Source organism: Carettochelys insculpta, chromosome 15 (assembly GCF_033958435.1).
Source record: "Carettochelys insculpta isolate YL-2023 chromosome 15, ASM3395843v1, whole genome shotgun sequence".
NCBI lineage: Eukaryota > Metazoa > Chordata > Testudines > Carettochelyidae > Carettochelys > Carettochelys insculpta.
Window position 1 is genome coordinate 37,378,191 of NC_134151.1, and position 23,395 is coordinate 37,401,585.

Consider the following 23,395-nt stretch of genomic DNA (forward strand, 5'->3'; position numbering starts at 1 on the left):
GTTTGCTGGGGGGGGAAATGGGGAGGGAAGGGGTAAGTACTCTACAGTGATCCAGCGCACAGATAAAGGAGAAACAAAGTGTATGACATAAGACATACATGAGCCATCGCAGCTGACAGGAGAGCTGCACAAGCAATGGGTACATAGAGTTAAAGGAGGGAAGAAAAAATGGGAACAGAACAGAGAAGCTTTTGCAGGAAGAAAAATCCATGAACTCCCCATAGCCCTGGGGTTTTCTGACCATGATCAGGCATGAAGGAACGACTTGAACTTAACCAAAGCTGTTAATTACCTGGTAGAGATCAAAAGCTTAAGTAAGGGAGCACATTTATGATGCACCTTACAGGATAGGTTTCAACTTTCTGGATTTTTTTTTTATTAATTGGTTTGATTAAATAGATTTAAAGAGCCTGGAGGGAGGCTCCTAAATCATACTCTGTATTGATCTAATGGAATACTCGATACCTTTGCTAATACAGCTAATATTTGCATTGCACAATCTGGAAGGAAATGCCCCTCTCAATGGCGATCGCTCAATATGGAGCCTCCGTAGTGACTTGCAGAGAACAGAGAGGACACTGGGGAAAAAGTCTCTCCTGTGAGTTTAACACCTGCTTGCAGGCTGCCTGCCCAATATGTTTCATGCCTGGCTTTCAGACCAATTTCCCATTATAGTGACCAGCCCCCGTGGTGATGGCTGCATTTGATGGATTGTTCATAAGCTGGCAGGAGTGAGGGATAATTCATGAGCCTGCTCGGCAGAGACCTTACAGACCTGAACTGTATTTCTGAGATCTTTGCTTCATAAATACACTGATACGTGGGCGGGCTAAATAAAATATATCCTGCTCAACAGGACAAATATAGAGCATATAAATTAGTCCTTTTCTGATGTAGTGCGTAGAGAGTGGTCAGCTGGGAAGTTTGAGGAGGGGGGGAATGGTAAATGCTCCTGAATAAGCGACCCTCCAAGTACACGTTTATAAAAGCTGCTTCTTCATCCTTCTTCAAACTCTTCCTTCTGCTTTCATGCCTGTAACAAATGTGTTCCTCAGATAAAGAGAAGAGCCCTGGATGTGAATTATAAGGATGTGCCCCTGCAGTTTGCAGCATCACACAGGGGACAACAGAGACAGTGGTGCTCAAAGCTGTCCCTGAGACAGGACGGTCTGAGGTGTAGATGTTGTGTTTTAGTGCCTATAAGACCCTAATGTGTTGGGCAAACCCAGAACTCTGGCCCCTGTGAGGTTTTCCAAGGGCCTCCAGAAGTCATACTGAAATATGCCTCTTCTTGGCCTTCCTCTGAACTATGATCCAAGATTCTAGACATTGAAAATTAAATCACAATGGGCCATGGGACATTTTTATTTCCTCCTGTTGAAAATTCATGTCTGCACTGAAAGCAAATGCAGAGGGTTAGTGAGGTGGGAGCAAGAAAGTGCTGGTGAGGGGAGCAAAGTTCTCTTTCTTCTGCTCAGAACTCCTCTTCCCTGAACTAGGCAAGCACCCTCTTTTCCCCTACAGCTCCCACTCCTTTGCTAGCTTGGGGAGAGCTTCCCCTCCTGTTTCAATGACTTTCAGAGCACGACTGAGGCATAATGCTTCATAAAATGGTTACGCCAATGCTGGACTCAGCTAGATGACAGGTATCTTAACAGTGTCCAGCAGATCCCATATGGGGGCTCCCTGGTGTCCGCTGCTAGCTGATGGGGAGGCAGAGGCTCTCCAGCTCCAATGTGGAGACACAGATCTTTGTGTCTTCCTGAAACTCAGCTCTCCTTCTGGGGAACAGCTCAGAGGAGGACAGAAGAACACCTGTGGGAAGCTTCAGGTTCTCCAGCAGAACCACTGTTGTGTTGGCCCTCTTCCTACAGATGAATGGCATTGGGAATGAATATCCCCTGTAGAAAACTCAGCCAGACTTCTCAGCACCACTGGAGCAACCACTGACAACTGATTCCTTAGTTTATTTCCTGTGATGGCCTGTTCTCTCAGCCCCATTGGCATGGTGTTTAATAGGACCTTACAACGCGATCACCTCACCTCTTCTTTTATATGATTCTTTCATATGTCATAGTTTTATTTCCACTGTTTTCACCTCTCTAGCTTCCAGCAGAGGTCTGCAGGTAGCACATTGTTTCTTCTGTTTTGCTATACGAATCACGGGCAACTCCTGCAAAGCCAATGGAGTGTGAAATCCAGGCAAGTAAGAGCAAAATAAGGCACACAGCTCTTGACATACCTGATGCCATATCAATTTATTGAAAAATCAAGTTCTTTCAGTTCCCACAACTTTAAGTGCATTGATGGCAAGAGACTATGGTGATGGGCATATGAAAAATATACAGATAGACAGAAGTGCCTTCTGATATTTTATTAAATACTGATATTGTTTTAAAACATGTCTCCTAAAATATTTCTGAGTTTCCAGTATTTAGTGCATTCAAAGTGACATAAATATGCACCGCACAAAGAAAAACTGGAAAATATTATTTTTTAAACATGTGGCTGAGAAAGAAAAAAATTTGAAAAATGTGGGCTTTTGCCCCAAATGTACACAGGATTTGTCCTGCCCTTCCCCTCCTTACTATTCCCTTTATATTCCTTTCTCCTTTCCACTCTCACCTTTTCCTCCATCTCACTTGGAGACAAAAGTGATTTTTAACTAGAAACATAATTTCCAGAGAAGATAAGAAGCCATTGGTTAAATATTTACTCATGACTGGGAAAACTAAACCCAGAGAGAGCCAGGGAAGAAGTAAGATGGCAGAATAGCTCTACCTTAGCACAGCATGGACAGAGATAAATGATGTTTGAAACCACTCACCCTTCTCCTCAATTAAAAAAGAAAAGAAAAAATTAAAAATGCCCCAATTAAACTACCTGGAGTCGGGGGCACCATTGCCACTGCTGGGCCATGAGCAGACAGGCACAAGAATATGAACTCTATAGGGGCTTGAGACTGTGTTCTGTGGTGGTCCGTATGGCTGTGTGTAGACTAGCATACTAGAAACCTTGAAGTGCCGGCTTGCGTGTAGCCGCGAGCACTTCGAAGTGCCTGGGCGACATCGAAGTCCCTTTACTGGAATAAGGAAAGTAAAAGGCTGCCTAACTGCCCCCTAAGGACCTTGCTCCTTTCTGGAGAGGAGATGTTAGTTGCTCCCATCTTCCAGCAGCAGCTGCTCTTAGACTAGCTGGGAGCTGACTACTCGAGTAAAGGGACTTCGAAGGAGCGCGGACGCTTTGAAGTACCCGCAGCTGACCCGTAGCTACACGCAAGCTGGCCCTTGGAAGTTGCACGCTTTGAAGTTGCTGCGGGGGAGATTTTAACTAAAGAAGTGCTGCATGTGCACCGCAGCGCTTCATTAGTGATCTCCCGACACGCTAATTACCATGTCCACTTGGAAGTTCAGGGCTAGTCTAGACTCAGCCTGTGGGAGAAGCCCAATCTAGAGTGATCACTTTCATCACTGCTGTGTCAGTTGCTGATGGAGAAAGTCTCGTTCCTTTTGGGCAGATGACACCTGTATAACCAGTAGCACCAATGCAACTCCACACGGTCAAACCTCTTTAATTCCAGGCAGAACTCCACAACCTCCTCTGTTGCTCCTGCTATGAAGGGCCATGCTGTGGAAAGCCTCTGTCCTGCCCTCTCCACCTGTCCAACAGACTTTCCACCTTGAGTCTTCGAGTACTTAGTAGGTGGGCTCACAGTGAAAACCTCATGCCGTAATCTGAATCCTACCTGCTAATCCCAGTTACTCACTTATGTGTGGAGAGTGCTCGCGGGAAAGGGACACGTGGATCCTTAGCACAGGCGTTGTGGTGCATTTCTGAACCAAGGGCTTTCAACCATTTGGCAGTGGCGTCAAGTGGAACGAATGTAAAATGTAGAGAATTGCTGTCAGTCATTTAGCCTGGAGGGTTGAGTCCCAGCCTGGGTGGGATGGGGAATGAGACAGAGGATGTTACCTCACTCAGTCTGTTCTGGTTCTGCTCCTCTTCCTCCTTTCCATGGCATCCTTCACAGGTATACCGCATTCAGGGCTAATGTCCTCCCCCTGCCATTAGTGCAGGTGTCTTCCAGCACATGATTCTAGGCCTTTAAGCTCTCTACACTGCCATTTCCCCATGATGTGAGCAACAAATCTCAGAACTCTCAGCCTTTTGCTTTAGATGTACGATAGCCCAGACTAGTGGTGGCGGCTGAGTCTTCGCACTTGGTGTATGGGAGCATTTGCATCCTCTATTGCCTTCTGCCCTTTACCTCTCTTGAGGTGACAGGGCCAACCTGGTGTGAAAGTTGTATTTGTGGTAGACGCATTAGGAGCAAAACAAAGTGGAGACTTTGTTTTACATGGTTGCTGATGGCAAAATTCCCATTGAGGTAAATGGCAGTACAGGGGCCCCAAAGTGATGGTATATTTGTCCTTTGGATCCGTTCCATTGTGATGCTGAGCTTCTAAGTTAAGTTCTCTTCTTATTAATGCCATTGGCTTCAACTGAGCTACTCTGTATTCTTGCTAGGACAAGCAAGGAGCAAACTGGGGCCTATGCTTTAACGAGGCATAAACAAAGAGGACTTTTAAACATGCTACGTTTTTGCTGCTTAAGAAACTCAAGCTCCCCGCACACGCAAGAGCAGAATATTGAGTTTACAGGGCAGTGTGCAACTTCGCAGCATGTGATAAAACCAAGCTGCTTCTGAAGGGTAAATATGGCCAAGGGGAGCTCAAAAAGACACAGCCTGGAGGTGGAATTCAGTCTGGAGGGATTCCAGGTCTTGCCTGTGGAAGCAGCCAGGAGCTGAAATCCACTGATCCACACTGCATGCTCCTGCTGTTCACTAATGAGGGACACAGAGCAAATGGCCCACTTTGGACTTGATCTGAATGAGATATTTACCTGTCGAAAGCAACTCACTGGGAGAAATTAAAAGCAAATCAGGAAAAATTAGCTTGTTAGCATTTTTCTCTGATAGCATGGGAGAAATGCCACTTTTTGCCTAGGGCGGTTTGGGAAGCTTAGCTGTCGATCAGCCATTTCCCCAACCATCTCGCGCAGGGCATTCAGACATAGCAGCCATGAAAAGACACTGAAACCTCTACTCATGAATGCAAACAAAGTAGCAGGCAGGAGTTTCTCCATCCCAACCGACTGACTATAGAGAGGGACAGTAAAAACCCACTATCTTGTGCTAATGGCGGGGGGAGGTGCAGTGAAGAAGACTGATTAGTTACAAATTAAGGGGCAAGTGCATAAACACAATTTGAAAACTATCTATTGCATGCCCGTGCATGCTGGACTGGCTCCTCTGGTGGCATAAATCAGAATCCATTGAAGTGAATGGATCCGTGTCCGTTTACACCAGGCACCAGCTGTGGATTGGACCCTTCGAGTTCATTTGTTATACACTTATCATTTTACTTCACGTTGTTTTGTATGACCCTCTATAGCATGCTCTGACTCGAGTGCATTTTGCGTGGGTCATGGTAAGGGAAGACCTCTGTTCAGGGATGGGTGATTCATTGGTTTTGGTGTTTGGATTTGAGAGAATTGAGTTTCCCTGCTCCAATGTAGACTTTGACCATAGACAAGTCACTTAGGGCCAGCTCCAGAAAGGCATACAGGGTCCTAATAGCAATTAATTTGCTGGACTTAACATATGTCTGTGAATCTGGCCTTAGTCTTTCTGTGCCTCAGGCTTCTTATGTGTAACCCAAATAGTAGCGCTGTCCTGTTTTACAGCTGTTTATGAGGAGAAACCCATTTAGAGATGAGGAGGTGCCCAGATCCTACAGTAACTACCTGAAACTGATTCTTCCAGGGCTCTCTTTGTTGGGAAGTAGGGGGAAGCCTCCTTGGGCTTCTGTGTTTGCAGACTAGCGTCCTGGGATGGGAATCAAAGAGTTTATTACCAAACTTGACTCTGCCTTGGCTTTGACGAAGACAAAGCCGTGCTTGGCATGGAAAATACTGAAATCAGTGTTAAAAAAACAGGAACTAGCCCACTGCATCCCCAGCCTTCAGGGAACCCAGAATGAAGCCAGGAAACCCCTTGCATGCTTTCACTCAGGATATTGTCCCTACAGACTGCCAGCAAGGTCTGGAGTATGGCAGCCAAAGGCCTTGTTCATACCATTCAGTATCTGGGAGACTTCCCAAGGGTTGTGCTTGGTCTGTGCATCCTTCTTCCCCTGCACAATGTCAATGGACCTCACCCATTTGCCTTAAAAGGTCCATCTAGATGTGGTACTCGCTTCTGTGGGCGTGTGCCTGGCTCCGTGAGCATGAGTATGGAGTGAGCAGCAAGGTTAATATGTCCTCATGCTTCCCACTCCACGAAGGTCTTGTGTTGCAAACAAAATCATGAACATTGTCCCATGCCATCTAAGAAGAAACTTTTTTCAGAGCATATCTGTCCATCCAGACTCTTTCATGGGGAAGACGAGGTAGAAACAAAAGCACTTATTGCCTTCTCTTCATGACTTTACTCAGAAATGTGTCCGGAATCAACACAACCCCAGACGGTCGCTACTTAATATAGCTTTAACTGGTTTAACTGATACAAGGCGTTTTTAGAATAACATTAACATCTGGGCTGACCCCACCTCCCCACTGAGCTTCAGCCTGTTGTTCATTAAAAGAGGCAAGTTATAAACCTCAGGAAATGGCAGCTGACCCTTAACTACAAATGTAATGCTATAATAGTATGCAGTAAAAGGCAGGCACAGGCCAACTGCTGCCTAAACCCCTCCTGGAATGGTGTTTTTTCTTACCACAATCCAGCCCTCCTGAAGGAAGTGGGAATGAAGTCGCTCCCTCCCTGCTCACCTTTACGGGCTTCTGAGCCAAGTGCAGGAAGGAGGTTCGGTAGGTGACCTTTTGCCCTCTGGGTCACCACCAAGAAAAATATCCCTGAGTCTCTGTGCTGCTGGAGCTACTGGCTGCCTTTTAGGAGCAATACCAAGCCAAGGGCTGGACCGCTTGCAACCATTTAACGTCTCTTCTCACACAGCCATGCGTGGGGTGGTTTAACCGTGGCGTGCTGGCAAAATTGAACAGAATTTCCTTCTTCCAGCTTATGTTGCCCCTGCATTGTCTCTGAGATACAGGATTCCCCAGCTGCTAAGGGGGTATTTTGTTTCATCCACCCCCTCAAATGGTACTTTCCCAGAACGAAACGCAAGCCTGCTGACAGGGGTGGTGGTGGGAAGAGCGGCAAGGAGGCAGTTGCCTTCGGGCCTTGTGTTTCGAAGGGGCCTAGGGCTCAGGCCACCATGACTGCTGTTTTGGTAGTGGCGGCTGGAGCTCCGGACCCCTTTGAATGGCCAAGGCAGCGCTGCTCTGGCTGCATGTAGATTTGAGGGAAGGGGGAAGCAGGGCCATGGTCTGGATGGTGCCAAGAGCTGACTGCCCTTGGCTCCACCCTTTCCACTCTTGGCCCTGCCCCTTCTGGGGGCTCAGAACTGGGCCCTGCTCCCATCTTGCCCTGGGGCCTGCATCGGCTGTTGGCAGCACTGTGGAAACATTCAGGGACTGGGGAAGCAAAATACCTGTCCTGGAACTCAGTGAGGGGCAGCCTAAGCTAGAGAGAGGGCTGCATGAGCGGCCCTCCTTCATGTTAATGGGCTGCAAGATTGTCAGAACCAAGACGGTCTCCCGGCATAGAATAGTTCTGCTAACTGCACTTGACTACCTAGAATTTGTGGGATGGTTGCAGAGGAGTGCACAGTTCTCACAGCATTGTGCGTCCTTAGCACACACCTAACTTCACCTGCCCTGGCTTTGGTAGCACTGGTAGGAAAACAACGGCAAATATTGAACATTTTGGGTTTCTACTCATAATCAGAACAAATACAATTTGAAATCTGGGAATCCTTTGTGAAATACAATGTTCATGTTCTGTAGCGTTCTGCCCTTTTCTGCCTCAGGTCTCCCTTTGTAGAATGGGGGTAATAGCGGGCCTGGAGGAAAAAGAAAGGGGTGTTGTGAAGGTCGCTACATCGAAGGTTGTGAGGTAAATACACTGGTAATGAAACCCAGTTTAGTAAGTTAGACTGTGCAATTCTTCATTCCTCTGACCCCTAGTTTCCTAAAAGGAGGCAACAAGTAAGTTCCATTGATTTAACTCACTAATACAAGGCCAGTTTTGCAAAGATAAGTTACTTCTGTGTGTTTTAAGTTCTCACCAATACCAGCTGCAATACCAGCACACCTTAAATGCAGGTGCTTGCACATATCAGTCACCTGCCCCTTGGCCAAGCCCAGGTGCAAGTACCTAATTTGCACGTCTGGTGCACATGTGCATGGATTAGGTTCTCACAATTATTGGAATAAGTCCAGCCTTTGCACATATGTAGAATCCTTCCTTCAGCTGCCTCCCGCCACTCACGTCCCATTCCCATGACTAATCCAAGCTTTACCTTGAGTGCATTTAGAGTAGGCTGATATGATATTCCCCATCCATTCCCTTCTGGGGCTGGGCGGCCACCCAGAGATGTAAGGAGGAACCTGGGTCACAGGAGAGGTCTATCTGCATATACACGAGTAACCCGTGATTAAGAAAAGTGTCAGCAGCCGAGATTCTGGGTTTTGTAAGACCTTTAAAACTTGTGAAAACTCTAAATGATTTCCGAGACCGCTTTTTATACCAGCTCTTAGCACAGGGTAACTGAACCCCCTCTGTGGTCTTTTTGGATTGGGCCGATCAAGATCACAGCCTCCCGCAGTTCATTTGGGGGCTCTGGAAAAAGACTGGCCCCCCCACCTCTCCATAGTTTCAGCTCCTAAACTTTCCCGTGCCAGCTGGTTATCTATGGCACAGGTGCCCCACATTTTCCAGTGAGGCAGCTGGTGCATCTAACCCCTAAAACAGAGTGAGAAGGATAGCCAGTAACCACCCTCCATTCAACATGGATGGAAGGATAGTCCAGGGATGTTTGCGGCTGCTATAGAGTGCTCTGTGGAAACGCCTGTGGAATGATTGTTCCCATTGGAAGTGCTGGTCTGTGCAGAACCCCAGACTGCAAAGAAAGCTACACTGGAGGTTTATGAGGCTGTGCTGATTTGGCTGAGATTACCTTGCCCTCCGTTTGGGTGTGAAAATGTGAATGGGAAATGTGGCTGTTGGTTACATTAGAAGCCCAGTCACAAACCTGGTGGCACAAATGCATCAGGAGGGTTTGGAATTATTGAAATGCAAAACTCTCCAAGTAGATCCTACAGGGTTCATTTCCTGTGAGCCGTAAGAACCAAACCCAGGAGGGTTCACACGGCCCTGAAGAACATGCTCCCGAGCTCATAAACAAACTAAACTAGCATTTGGAGAGAGACATTTTAAGTTCTTTGTGAGTTGAAAGAGCTGGAATTTGAAACCACGAAAGGCAGGGCTCTGATGGATACACCCCCTGCCCTTGCTCTGTTTGAGGCCTGGGAAAGGTCAGCTTTTGTCCTCTAAAATGTGTCACTGCTATAAATATGACTGCATAATTTATTGCAATTCACCCGGCTAATTCATTGCAAACTATTAATAAACCCTCTTGAAATGCGGTACAATGTGCTTCTGTAATAAACAAGGAAAATATTTGCTTGATTCAAACCACACTGGTGATGTTAAATTAATTTTGGATAAATACATATTTGAGGCCTACGGGGATGAACTAAACCAGCAACTGGAAGTGACAGTGCTTGCTGGGAGCACACATGTGGGAAAATGTTGGGAAACTGACCAAACCTTTTTGTCAATAGCTTATAGCTTAGATAAGCTCCTCGTGTTTAAATTGGCACGTCTAATAGCTACCTGAATCCAATTCAATTCACGGCGGCTTGACTGGGAAGGCAATTGGTGATATAGTGCTAATGCCAACTAATCTGATAAAAATTGACACGATGACAATGCAGGGCCATTAGAACGAGCAGCTTTTTGTGTTTGTGTAAATCCATCGTGTTTTACAAGGCTCAGAGTGTGCAGAGAGGTGGAAAAATCTTCCTTTGGACCAGGGGAGATGAAGTGGTGGATCAGGCCAGGAAAACATACGCTCTCGACGGCTTGTGCCAAACGTTGCTGTGGAGCCTGCGAGTGTTACACGGCAAAATTCATCACAGCTCATTTCTATTTGCCGTCTATTAGGCTACATTGTTTTGTCCTCAATGTCAGGTTAAATAATGAACCTCTCGCAATAGAGTAAATTAACCTCCACTTTATGTTCATGTCATTGTCAAATGGAAACATCACTTGTACAAATGAAAAAGATTCATTAGGAAAGCTAATGCACGAACTCCACTCCAGCAAAAGATAAGAGCGATTGAGGCCTTGTCATAATGCGGTGTCGAACCACCAGCTTGTTATTTATGATGCCTGCCATAATCTTTGGAGATTATTTTCAGCAATGGTAATTAGCACACAATGCATCAGGAACAATTATGGAACAATGTCTTAGCTTGACAGGTACAGCACACCGCTGCTGGTGAGCTCTGATCCATGAGAAATTCAATCACATCTGCATGCTGCGGGGAGTTTATTAATATTTCGCCTTCCGAGGCAGTTTGAAAGGCAGCTATGCTTGACCGGCCACCCAAAAATACTTTGCAGCCTGACACGAGTGCTTTCCTTGTTAGCGTGCACCTGTTTGCACAGAGACTTCCTCTGATTTGAGCCTGATTAAGACAGTATCCCTGAATTGGCTGTTTACAATAGCAAGAAGCCAAGCAGGGCTGTCTTTAGCTCAGAGGATGTTAATGTGTCTAAAGGAATTTCACAAACCAGGGGCCAGATCCTCAGTGGTGTAAATCCCCCCAGCTCTGCTGCGACAGGGTGGTTCTGTTTGGCTCAAATGACTGTGTAATCCATCACAGTAGTAGTCCATTGTGGGTGGGGTCCTTCATAAAGCATGAAGGGAAAAGGGGGCTGTCAGCTACGCTCACATCTCAGCCACGTACTGGGCTGTGTAAATGGAGGCTAGAGTTCATTCAGTGAATGAGGAGGAGAAGGGGACCGAAGGAAGCTGCAATTGGGCACCAGGTGTGGTATGGCCCTGTGGCTGCCCAGATGCTGCTATGGGACGCTGTAGGGGACTCAGAAGGAGAATGGGGACAGGAACATGGTCCTTATATAGTTTCTGGGTCATTCTATCTCTTTGCTTCACACTTTGTCTGAGGCACATATGCACAGGGCTCTCGCATCCTGTTACTGATTTTTAGATTTGCTCTGTGGTAGACTCTCGAGGCCTCCTGCAAGATTGGGGCATATTGTAGGTAGCATCATAGAATCCTTGGGAGGTCATTGAGTCCAGCCCCCTGCTTCAAGCAGAATCAACCCCAACTACATCATCCCAGCCAGGACCTTGTCAAACCGGGACTTAAAAACCTCTAGGGATGGAGAATCCACCACTTCTCTAGGTAACGCATTCCAAGTAGAACTCGGCCCCTGCCCTATAGAGCTTACAGTGGCTGAGAGTTGGCAGGAAAGGATTGTTAGCCCCATTTGTACCAGTGGGGAAACCAAGCGAGCTGTGCAAGGTTACACAAGGAGTCCATGGTAGAGCCCAGACCCAAATTCAAGTCCTATCCTTGGGTCTTCATCACAAGGCCGTCTCTCATCTCGCATACCAATGAAAAGGGGAAGACTCCATCCCCGACTTTTGTTCTGTCCAGTGTGTGAATCCAGATTAGTAAATGAAATGATCATAGGCCATTGCGCAGAAATACAGAAAATGCCAGTGGCCTGAATTTCAATAAGAACAGCTTGCCCTTTTCTGTGGGAGTTTGGGCCCTTGGGGTCACAACGGGAATGTAGCCCTTCAGAGATCTGGATTAGGAGAAGAGGCTGAGCTGACTGGCTGCTGTGGTGGACTGCATCTGAGGTCTGTAAAAACAAGACACCTGATGTAAAAAGGCAATTGTGTATGGACTGGCCCGTCAAACGTGCGTGTTCCAAAATTAATTGCAGAGAATTTTCCTTTCGGATGAATTCCCTTAACTGTTTGCTCCGGCTTCTCATGACTCCAGGCTGTTCAGTTCAATAAAACTGTTGAGAGAGGTGGGACAGGTGAACAATATCCCCAGTCTCTGAAAAAGAGAATGAAATCCTGCTTGGATTCTGCCCTTAGCAAAACCAGGAGAGAGTCCACTGACTACAGCGCAATGATTTGCACCAGGGCAGCAGAGGGTGGGGCAGGCCCGCCAACGTGGGGAGTGGTGGGAGGGGGGCCCGATGTTTCAAAGGGGCCTGGAACACCATCCCTGCTTCTGCTACTTTGGCAGTGGTGGTGGCCAGAGCTCTGGGCCCCTTTGAAGTGCTGTGGCAATTCTGCTGCTCCAGTAGCTGTGAGGGAGTGTGTCTGGGGGGCTGGTCCCAGCAACGTTGTGTGGGAGGTGCTGAGGGCTGAATGCCCTAGACCCCGCCTCTTCTGCCCTTGGCCCCGCCCTTCCAGGGCACAAAGCTGGGCCTTCTCTCCCACCTTGCCCTGGGGCCTGTGGCAGCCATCAGCCCTGCTGGGGCAGGATTGGCCCAGTGGTTGTTATGGGGATCGCTTCCATCTTGGGCTACTCAGGGGTTTTCTGGCATAGGTCTATCGGCAACGGTCAGCCAGTCTCCGGATAGGTGCGTGTACTGATGGAGGTGTTCTGCTCAGGGGATGCAGGGGGTCAGTAAAGCAAACACAGTGCTGTTCCACAGTGCAAGATGGGGCAAAACTTGGGGGGGGAGGCACAAGAAAAGCCCATGCCCTATAGGTGACCAAACCCATATCTATGGGGGTTCTCTGTACAGCAATACACAGAGGGGAGGGGAGGAGGATGAGGAGAGAAGGATTGACTGCTGTGTGGATTGCCTTTTCCAAGTGTGTGTGTGCAAGTGCTAGAAACTGAATTTGCCTCTGGCCTCACTTCTCTGTGGGCTATCTCACCTAGGAGCTGGAAAGATGATTTGCCCCACGTGGTTAGTAGATCCTATTTCAATTCACACACACGTGTTAATGGGAGGAGAGAAGCCTTTGGAAGATTGATGCTGTTCTGGATGGGTGCTGGGAGAAGCCACCAGTTGCACTTAGTGGCACCAACCCTGTTATAAAATCATTAGTCAGAAAAGAATAGTTTCTTTGTGCTTATTTGAACCTCATTTCGCAAGGGGACAGGGGCTGGGGGCAGAAAGGCATTTCATAGTTTTTAAACACAAACATGATTTGGCATTTCCCTTGAATGCTAACTCTTCCCTTCCTCTCATTTGGTATTTAAATGTATAGATGTTTTGTGCCAAGGGGTAGGGGGATGGAGGGAACAGGACAAAATGGCTTTCAGTCGCCCTTTTTTTCTGCTGCCATCTGTTCCTTGGCTGTGGTGAAATTGAAGGCACAAGAAACTGGCTGGTTCCATAACTTGCCAAGAGAAAACAAGGATGAGGGAGAGAATCCCTAGGATGCCGGGTCTGGCCAGAGCCAGTTTGCCAACTGTCAGTAAGTTCACAGAGAGTCTGTAAAAAAGAGCTACAATCGGGCCTGTCCATAAAATCCCTGAAAACAGTTAGATATCAGTAAAAAATCCTTTGCAGTGGAGATGAAGACTCCTTTTCCCTTGGCCTTGGGGTGTCCTCTGCACCACAGTACAGCTCTATGGCATCTACAATCCCCAGGGCAGGTGTGGAGAGGGAAGTTCCCTGGTGGGGTCTCCCTCGCATCTGCTGCTGACTCTTCTTCACCTCTGGCTTTGAACTCTTCTTCGGCTTCACTAGTGTCAGCACATATGGGGCTTGTTCCTAAGAGAGGTCTCCTGTAAGTACCAGCTCAACCAGCTGACAGCCACAGGGCCACATGAAGGCAAGCCAAAGCCACCTTGTCTGGAGTGGAGGGAGTACTCTCAGTCACCATCCCCCGCAGAATCCAAACAAATGGAGCACACCACTATGGGAAAATCTGATGCACCCTTCTCTTTGTCTCTCCTCCCTCCACCCACCAGAACCAATAGGCATATGGTCTGTTGCTAACTTGGTGATCACTATGAGGAAGAGATGTGGTATAAGGGATATTTTGGAAGGCCCCCACTGCCCACTCTGCTGGGTACTCTGGTAGAACTTACAGGTCTTTATCCAAAAAAGCGAGGGATAGCAACCAATATTCTGGATCCCCAATGAGGGCTCAACCCTGCCTGGGGTGAATGCTTTCAGCTCCTGCTGATATCCGTTGGTGTTGAGGGTGCAGAGCATCTTGCAGGATCAAGCTCTGAAGCACATTCTAGACTGACAGTCTTGAAAGCTGCAGTTTATAGGAGTTGGACTTCCATAGCTCTTAGAGGCTTCTAAAAAGCTGCGTTCTAATATCCTGAGCTGCATATGAGTTATCGCAAAGAGCTGTGTGTTGCTGCACAGGCCTGCATGGTTGCCTGCCTTCCCTGGATTGAACCCAGCTTTTTCCACACTTTGGGATCCTTGGGACGAGAGGTCTGGTATAAAATCACGTTTTGTCCTGGACTACTGTCTTTCCCTGGAGCAGGAATTCAGTGTGCACTACATTGCATTTCTCTCCATGTAACCAGTCCCTGGCAAAAAAAAAAAAAAAAAAAAGCTGTTTAAAGCCTACACAAGTATTTTATTTGTAACAATTCAGCCCTGCGATTTGGATTTGAAGAACCAAAGTAATTTCATGTGGTTCTCCAACACCCCGTTATGACATTTATGACATATTTTTCTGTTTAGAAGGGATGATTTTTTCCAGATGCCAGCAGATCTGAAACTACCTAATGAGATTTCCACAGCTGTAGAGTTTAAAACCATCTATGGTATTTTTTTTTTAAAAAGATGATGCTTTCCAACTCAAATATTTCTCTTCTAAAAACATTGTAAATGTAATTGAATGTGTGCTGAATTAATGAATATCATGTTCTTGCTCACTGAAAGGCAAGCACCCTTTTAAAGTCTTTGCTTTTGTGGATTTATAACTTGAATTAAAAGTCATATTTATTCTCTTTTGTGATGCTGATGGCAGATCTTCTCTTAAACATAATGTTCAAACGGCAGAGTATTGGTGTGCCCATGATGTGTCCAAAACTCTGCGCAGGCCTTCATTGCAATAATACTTAGTGTGACAGGCAGGCCAGAGGGCTACAGGAGAGTGGTAGAATGGAAATATATTAGCCCCAGAGTAAATAAATCCCTGTTCCCAGGATAAACTAACAGAGGCTAGTCTAGAACTAGCAGGAACTTGCTAATCAAGCCAATTAAAGTACCTGGAGACAATTAGGAGGTTTCTAGAGGCAAGTGAGTCAGGCTGATCACAACACCTGGGGCCAGTTAAGAACCAGTTGAGACTGGTTGAAAAGGGCTCCTCTGCTGGGAGCTTTGTGCTTGTGAGGGACTGAGAGAAAAGTAGCATGGAGATTCTGAGAGGAGCAAGCACAAGGAGGTAGCAGAGGGAAGAGCCTGCTGTAAGGCAGGACCTGGGGACAGCTGTGGGGAAGTGGCCCAAGGAATTAGAGCTATCAAGTGGCTGATACTTGAGACATCGCAGGCAGTTGCTATCACAGGATCCATGGGCTGGAGCCTGGAGCAGAGGGCGGGCCCGGACTCCCCCTATTCTCCCATCCCCTATTCAGGACAGAAGAAGGACCGATACCGGTGGAGGGGTTTGTCCTGCTCAAATCACTCGGCGGCGCAGCAGAGACTGTGGAAACTGGCCTCCGCTCTTTTCCACAAGCTGGCCAATGATGAGAGTCACTCACCAAACTGCTGTCTAACCTCAGGGCTGCTGTGAGCCTCTGAGGGAAACAATCCACCGAAAAGCAGGGGGCCCACCAAGTAAGAGCAGGAGCTTTTCCACAGTAGCTTTCATGTAGGATGGAAAGATCTCCAAGTGCATTACAAAGGAGATAAATATTCCACATTACTCCTGTTTCCACAGAAGCCCAACATGACATTGTGTCAGCCCGTAACAGCAGGGAGCAGCACTCATGTCTCCTGAGGGCTAGACCCTCAGCAAGCCACTGGGCTATATCACCTCCCCTGCAAATGCTGCTCTTCACATAGAACCAACCAACCACCAGTAAAATCACTGAGATGCTTTCCACTGACTGGGTCCTGACGGTCCTAAAGACCAGTAGCCAGATTTTCAGAAGTGGATCCCATTGCTCTCAATAGCTGGGGAAATTCTCCATGGTTGCTTAATCTCTTTTGAAAACTCTATTCTTTATTATTACCGCTGTTTATTATTTGTGTCATGGGCACATCCAGCCATTCCCTGCACCTTGGGGAGGTAGTACTGCAACATGTGAAGGCTGAGCAGAGTCCTAACGACACCTTCCTCCATGGTGAGGTCACAGTCTGAGCCCAGATGTGTATGAAGTGCTTTGAGATCCACAAATGAGAATTGCCAAGTGGTGTTAGTTTACCTGCACCTCAAGTAAATGCAGGATGCGGACACTTGTGTTTATCCTTCATTCAGAAGCCAGGTGATGTTGCTGTATTTCATAAAAACAGATTTTTATGGAGCACAAGCTTTTGTGGGGAAAGACCCACTTCATCAGATGCATTGCTGTTTTCTCGGATACAGACTAACACCTATTTGATACATATTTCATAACACTCCCCTGCCTCTTTTGCAGTGCAGATGATGACTCCAGTCATCTGGGTGAATTTGCACGAGCTCAGGAGAGAAGTTGCTGGGAGGACTTGTATAAAGACATTACAAAAATCTCAACTCCACCCCATGGATGCTATGCACTGCCCTGAAGCAACCCGTTGTGATTCAGTGGATGGCCCTGCAGTCCCTTCAGAGCTGTGTGTGACAGGAAGAAGGATGGGGTGGCAGTACTCAATTTATTTAACCCCTTTGGATTGTCCGGGGTGCTGCTATCAATCACTGACCCCAGTTCAGACCCAGAATTCTTGTTTTATCCTTCCGGGCACGAGTGACTCACTTACTACACTGCCAATAAATTTCTGCATTGTCTGGAACTGTTTAAGTTGCATCTCTCCCACCGTTACAAGCATGGAACACCCACAACCAGCCGAGAGACCAGGGCTGTTCCAGCTCTGAACTCAGGCTTGCAGATGTCTGTCACCTGTTTCTAAGGAAATGTGCAAGTGTTTGGGAAAGAGCAGAGTGGCGTTGTTATTATGGGAATTTGAAACCACACTGAACTTTCCCCTTCTATCCCCTTTCCAAATTTTTTTAAAAAGAGAAATTGCGAGGCTCATACTTCACTCCCTGGTTTGCATTAAGAGCTCTGTCCTGCAAAACACGAAGCACCCTCAACTCCCACCGTGCTAATCAGGAGCTGAGATTACTTAGTACTTTGCAGAATGGGCTCAGCACCTGGCAGATTCGGGTCCTCAATTAGAGAACAAGACTCCAGCTTATATTAACCAATCTTCTCAAACAATACACCCACTGCCGGCTGGGAAAGGCAGTCATTCGGCATGACACATGGCATTTACACAGCAGAACATGTTGTACCTGTAGCAGCTGTTCCATTCCCGGGGCCCACTCCCTTTGTCTGCTGGGCTATGCACTTTACAGGAGAGGAATGGAACTTGTTCTGAATACCTCCTCAGGAATGACAGGCAGGGGGTGCTCTGCCAAATGTTTTTTTGGTGCTCGTGTAATAGGACAAGGCTTTAGATAGAGGGGGTTACGAAAAACAGAGCTGTGGTCATGGGCATGTAGTCTGTGGTGCATTTCCTTTCCTGGCCAGATGTAGAGAACTGGCAGAGTACAATGCAAACACTCACTCAGGTGGCTGGAAAATGATCTGTCTGCGAGACATAAGCAGGGGGGAAAGATACCCCACTGCAAGCCAGAGAGAAGACTTGGATTTTCAAGCTGAATAGGGACACAAGAAAGTCAAGGCTAGGACTTCTCAGTCAGTCCACTTCGTCCGCTGACTGGAAGTAACAATTTTCTCTGCTGCAAGACAATAAAAAAACCAAAACCAAAACCAAAACAAAACAAAAATCCCCACAAAACCAACATTATGATCTACTCTTGAAAACTCTGGGGATCTCCCAAAATCCAAAACTTAAGAACAAAATAATGGTCATGATGGGTCAGATCCATGGTCGATCAAGCCCAGTAGTTTGTCTCTTGGCATTGGCTGATGACAAATGATGGACCTATCCTCCATAAATATATCTAATTCCTTTAGAGCCCATTGTAGTTTTGCCCTTTACAATATCCCTCAGTAATAAGTTCAACAGATTGACTGTACATTGTGGCTGCGTCTACACGTGCACGCTACTTCGAAGTAGCGGCAGTAACTTCGAAATAGCGCCCGTCGCGTCTACACGTGTTGGGCGCTATTTCGAAGTTGAAATCGACGTTAGGCGGCGAGACGTCGAAGTCGCTAACCCCATGAGCGGATGGGAATAGCGCCCTACTTCGACGTTCAACATCGAAGTAGGGACGTGTAGACGATCCGCGTCCCGCAACATCGAAATAGCGGGGTCCTCCATGGCGGCCATCAGCTGGGGGGTTGAGAGATACTCTCTCTCCAGCCCTTGCGGGGCTCTGTGGTCACCGTGGGCAGCAGCCCTTAGCCCAGGGCTTCTGGCTGCTGCTGCTGCAGCTGGGGGTCCGTGCTGCATATACAGGGTCTGCAACTAGTTGTTGGCTCTGTGTATCTTGCACTGTTTAATGAAAGTGTGTCTGGGAGGGGCCCTTTAAGGGAGCGACTTGCTGTTGAGTCCGCCCCGTGACCCTGTCTGCAGATGTGCCTGGCTCCCTTATTTTGATGTGTGCTACTTTGCCGTGTAGACGTTCCCTCGCTGTGCCTATTTCGATGTTGGGCTGAGCAACGTCGAAGTTGAACATCGACGTTGCCAGCCCTGGAGGACGTGTAGACGTTATTCATCGAAATAGACTATTTCGATGTCGCAACATCTAAATAAGCTATTTCGAAGTTGGGTGCACGTGTAGACGTAGCCTGTGTGAAGAAGTCCTTCATTCCCATTGTTTGGAGCCTGCTTCCTGTTAATTTAATTGGATGGCCAAGGACTCTTTGGCTACGTCTACATGAGCCCCAAACTTCGAAATGGCCACGCAAGTGGCCATTTCGAAGTTTACTAATGAAGCGCTGAAATGCATATTCAGCGCTTCATTAGCATGCGGGCAGCTGCGGCACTTCGAAATTGATGCGCCTCGCCGCCGCGCGGCTCGTCCCGACGGGGCTCCATTTCGAAAGGACCCCGCCTACTTCGAAGTGCCCTCATTCCCATGAGTTGATGGAAAGGAGCCCCGTCTGGACAAGACACGCGGCGGTGAGGCGCGTCAATTTCGAAGTGCCGCGGCCGCCTGCATGCTAATGAAGCACTGAATATGCATTTCAGCGCTTCATTAGTAAACTTCGAAATGGCCATTTGCGTGGCCATTTCGAAGTTTTGGGGCTCGTGTAGACACGGCCTTTGTGTGATATAAAGAGATAAAAAAAGAGTCCTTATTCATTTTTCTCCACATCATTCATGATTCAAGAAGGGTTTCCACAGGCAAGTTAAAAATAAGAGGGTGACCTAGGGAGTGTGTGGGGCTGTTACTGGATGAGGGAGGTAACTAGCTGACAGATGATGTGGGAAACGCTGAAATATTCAATGCTTTTTTTGCCTCAGTCTTCACAGACGAGGTCAGCTCCCACACTACGGCACTAGGCAATGCAGAATGGGAAGGAGGTAAGCAGTCCCTGGTGGGTAAGAGCAGGTTCAGAGCGATTTAGAAAAGATAGATGCACACAAATCCATGGTTCTGGATTTAATGCATCCAAGGGTACTGAGGCAAATGTTGTTGCAGAGCCTTTGGCTATTATCTTTGAAAACTCATGGAGATCGAGAAATGTCCAGGATGACTGGAAAAAAGTAAATGTAGTGCTCCTCTTTAAAAAAAGGAAAGAAGGACAAAGCAGGGAACTATAGACCAGTCAGCCTTTCCTCAGTCCTTGGAAATATCATGAGGGGAATCCTCAAGGAATCCATTTCAAAGCATTTGGAAGAGGGGAAAATGATCAAGAGTAGTCAGCATAGATTCACCCAGGGCAAGTCATGCCTGACCAATCTGATTAGCTTCTATGATGAGATAACTGGCTCTGTGGACATGGGGGAGTCCCTGGATGTGATATATCTTGACTTTAGGAAAACTTTTGTTAGAGTCTCCCACAACATTCTTACCCATAAGTTAAGGCAGTGTGGATTGGATATATGGACAGTAAGACGGATAGAAAGCTGGCTGGGTGGTTGGGCCCAACAGGTAGTGATCAATGGCTCAATGTCTGGTTGGCACTTGGTTTCAAGAGGGGTGCCCCAAGGATTGGCTCTAGGGCTGGTATTGTTCAATATCTTTATTGATGACCTGAATGAGGAAATGGATTGCACCCTCAGCAAATATGTGAATCACACTAAGCTAGGGAGAGAGGTAGATACATTGGAGAGTAGGGCTAGGTCCAGAGTGACCTAGATAAATTGGAGGATTGGGCCAAAAGAAATCTGATGAGGTTCAACAAGGATAAATGCAGAGTGCTGGCCTTGGGAGGGAAGAATCCCAAGCGTTGTTACAGGCTGGGGACCAGCTGGCTAAATAGCAGTGCAGTAGAAAAGGGCCTGGGGATTACAGTGGATGCGAGGCTGGATATGAGTCAACAGTGTGCCCTTGTAGCCAAGAAAGCTAACCCACCTCCGCTTCCCCTCGCTAAGGTAGAGGCTGCTGCCCTCCCTCCCCCAAGTCCCTATCTCGCTGTCCTTCCCTCCTGACCCCAGCCGCACCGTGGCCCCAGACTGAGGTGATAGGGATCCCATGTCCGCCGCAGATCACATTCCCCCACTCATGTAGGGGAGTGAGATCACCCATCCCCTGTCCCATGCCCCCCATCCAAGTTTAGATCCCCCTAGCTCCTTTCCCATTTAAATACATAAATAGTTCTCCCCTTTCCCCCATACATCCTTCCCCAACTGCACTATAATTTGCAAATATCAAAGTTGAGTTGAGTGAAACAGGAAGGTTTTTATTTAGTTTACATGTATAACATGGCGGGGGGGTTGTTAATATGTGTACTTTTTAAAAAATCAGTACAGTTTTCATTAAGGTTTCTTTTGTACCCGTCAATAGAACAAACATTTTTTATTTGTACAATTTTTTCTTCATAAATATAAGTAAACCACAGTTTGGAAGTTATTATTTGTATATTTTTTTCCCCAACACACCCATGTCTATAGCGAATGGTGGGTGAGAAGGGCATGGTGGATGCGCAGTGTGGTGGCATGGTGTGGAGTGCCTGGGGGATGGTCGTTGAGCCTCCCAAGCAAAGGCCTCACGGAGGGCCTCCCTCATGACCACACCATCCCTGCGCACCTGGTGACACGGTGCAGCAGCTGGCTGCTCATAGCCGTTGCATACCTCAGCAGCCCACCCCTGCAGGAAGGGCTCACCCTTGCTCTCTACTATGTTGTACAGAGCACAGCAGGCACCCACAACCATGGACATATTCGTCAGACCAAACTCCAGGCACCTCAGGAGGCACTGAAAACATCCCTTCAGTCTCCTGAATGCACGGCTCAATGCCATTGTGGGCACAGATCAGCTGGTTGTTAAATTGTTCCTGCATTGGGTGCAGGCTACCTGTGTGGGGCCGCATTAGCCAAGGTTGCATGGGGTAGGCCGCATCGACCACCATGCACAGGGGCATGGTGGCATCGCCCACAGAAAGCTCGTGCTGGGCGATGTAGGTCCTGGCTTCCCTCCTGCGTCCCAGGCCCAAGTTTCTGAACACCTGAACATCATGGGCTCACCCCGACCAGCCCCCACACAGGTCCATAAAGCATCCTTTGGCATCTACCAGGGCCTGAAGAACCACCGAACGGTACCCCTTATGGTTGATGAAGTGTCCCACACTGTGATCCAGAGCATGGATAGGAATGTGTGTCCCATCCTGCATGACAAAAGAGCTGGGGAATCCCACAATGGCTGCATCAAGATCCCTACTGCAAACAACCCTTTGTAGGAGCATGGTGTTGATTGCTCTGACAACCTGCCTGGAATAAATAGGGAGAGCATGCGCTCATGAGTGTGTGGTGGGGTGATCTATGCCGCTCTCCTTCCCTGTCCCCGTCCCCTCCCTCCAGGGCCCCCCTCCTCCCCGTCCACACTGTCCCTGGGGGGTCACCCTTGCCCAGGAGTCCCCTCTCCCCTCCCATTGGCATATGTTGTCTATGAGCATTCCTTACCTCCATGAGGACGGACCTGAGCATGGCCTTTCCCACACCAAACTGGTGCCCCACTGACCGGTAACTCTCTGGGGTGGCCATTTTCCAGATCGCAATGGCAACCTGCTTCTCCACAGACAGAGCAGGCAGCATACGGGTGTCACGGTGCTGGAGGGCAGGGGCAAGCCAGTGGCACAGCTCCAGAAATGTCTGCTTTGTCATGTGGCAGTTCTGGAACCATTTGGCATCGTCCCATTTGCCCGTGAGGAGCTGCTCCCCCCACTCTGTGCTAGTGGGATGCCTCTGTAGGCGCCGGAGCACCTGGGGCAGGGGGGCATGGGCGGGGCCTTGTCCAGAAGGCTGGCACAAATGCAGCAATTGGTTGCAGCCACTTGAGAAGGTGAACAGCGGCAATGAACGCTGTGGCCAGAAGGCAGACCACGACATCGAGGAGATCCTTGTCGTGGAGCTGCTGGGACTCCATGAAGTCCACAATGTGTCTGTTCCTGGCTTGAACCAATTCTGCTGCGAACAACTCTGCAAGGAGGGTCCGCTGTGCTGTGAGCAGCCTCAGCATGTGCAGTGAGGGGCCACTAGGGAGGGCCATTTAAGAGAGCAGCTGACTGAGGCTCCTGGAAGGGCTTGGCAGCCATGTGACCCCATCTGTGGTGTTTCTAGTTCTTCTCTTTTGAAAGAGCAACCAGGAGTGTGTAGATGTTCTCTTTTGAAAGAGTGGGTTGGTCTTTCGAAAGAATGAATTGAAAGCACAATGCACCTCTTGTGTGTGGATGTACTCTCTCGAAAGACTATGTTTTGAATTATAAAATTCAAAAGAAGTTCTTTGGTCTCCTCTCTTTTCCATAAGCTGGCCAATGATGAGAGTCACTCACCATACAACCATCTGGTGACTAACCTCAGGGCTGCTGTGAGCCTCTGAGGGAAATAATCCACCAAAAAGCAGGGGGCCCACCAAGCTAGAGGAGGAGCTTTTTCACAGTAGCTTTCATGTAGGATGGAAAGATCTCAAAGTGCATTACAAAGGAGATAAATATTCCATATTACTCTTGTTTCCACAAGAGACCAACATGACATTGTGTCAGCCAGTAACAGCAGGGAGCTGGTCCTGGCAATCAGCTGGGTGAAGCTGCCAGCTAGGGTCACTGAGGATCAGGAGACCAAGTTCATGTCCCACCTATCAAAAGAACTTAGTGTGGGACAGTGGCTTGG

General features: G+C 47.9%; 1 long non-coding RNA gene across 3 annotated transcripts in view; it reads left to right on the forward strand.

Annotated features, from left to right (window-relative positions):
• The window catches only part of LOC142021389 (uncharacterized), a 341,329-nt gene that overhangs the window by 86,019 nt on the left and 231,915 nt on the right, over positions 1-23,395 (forward strand). The window contains exon 3 of one of the 3 annotated variants that reach the window (XR_012647668.1): positions 16,591-16,773. The exons of 1 other annotated variant lie outside the window; for it this stretch is intronic. This is a non-coding gene — a long non-coding RNA (uncharacterized LOC142021389). Of the gene's footprint in view, positions 1-16,590; positions 16,774-23,395 lie in introns of those variants that run through there. One more of the 3 variants, XR_012647670.1, reaches the window with a different exon arrangement.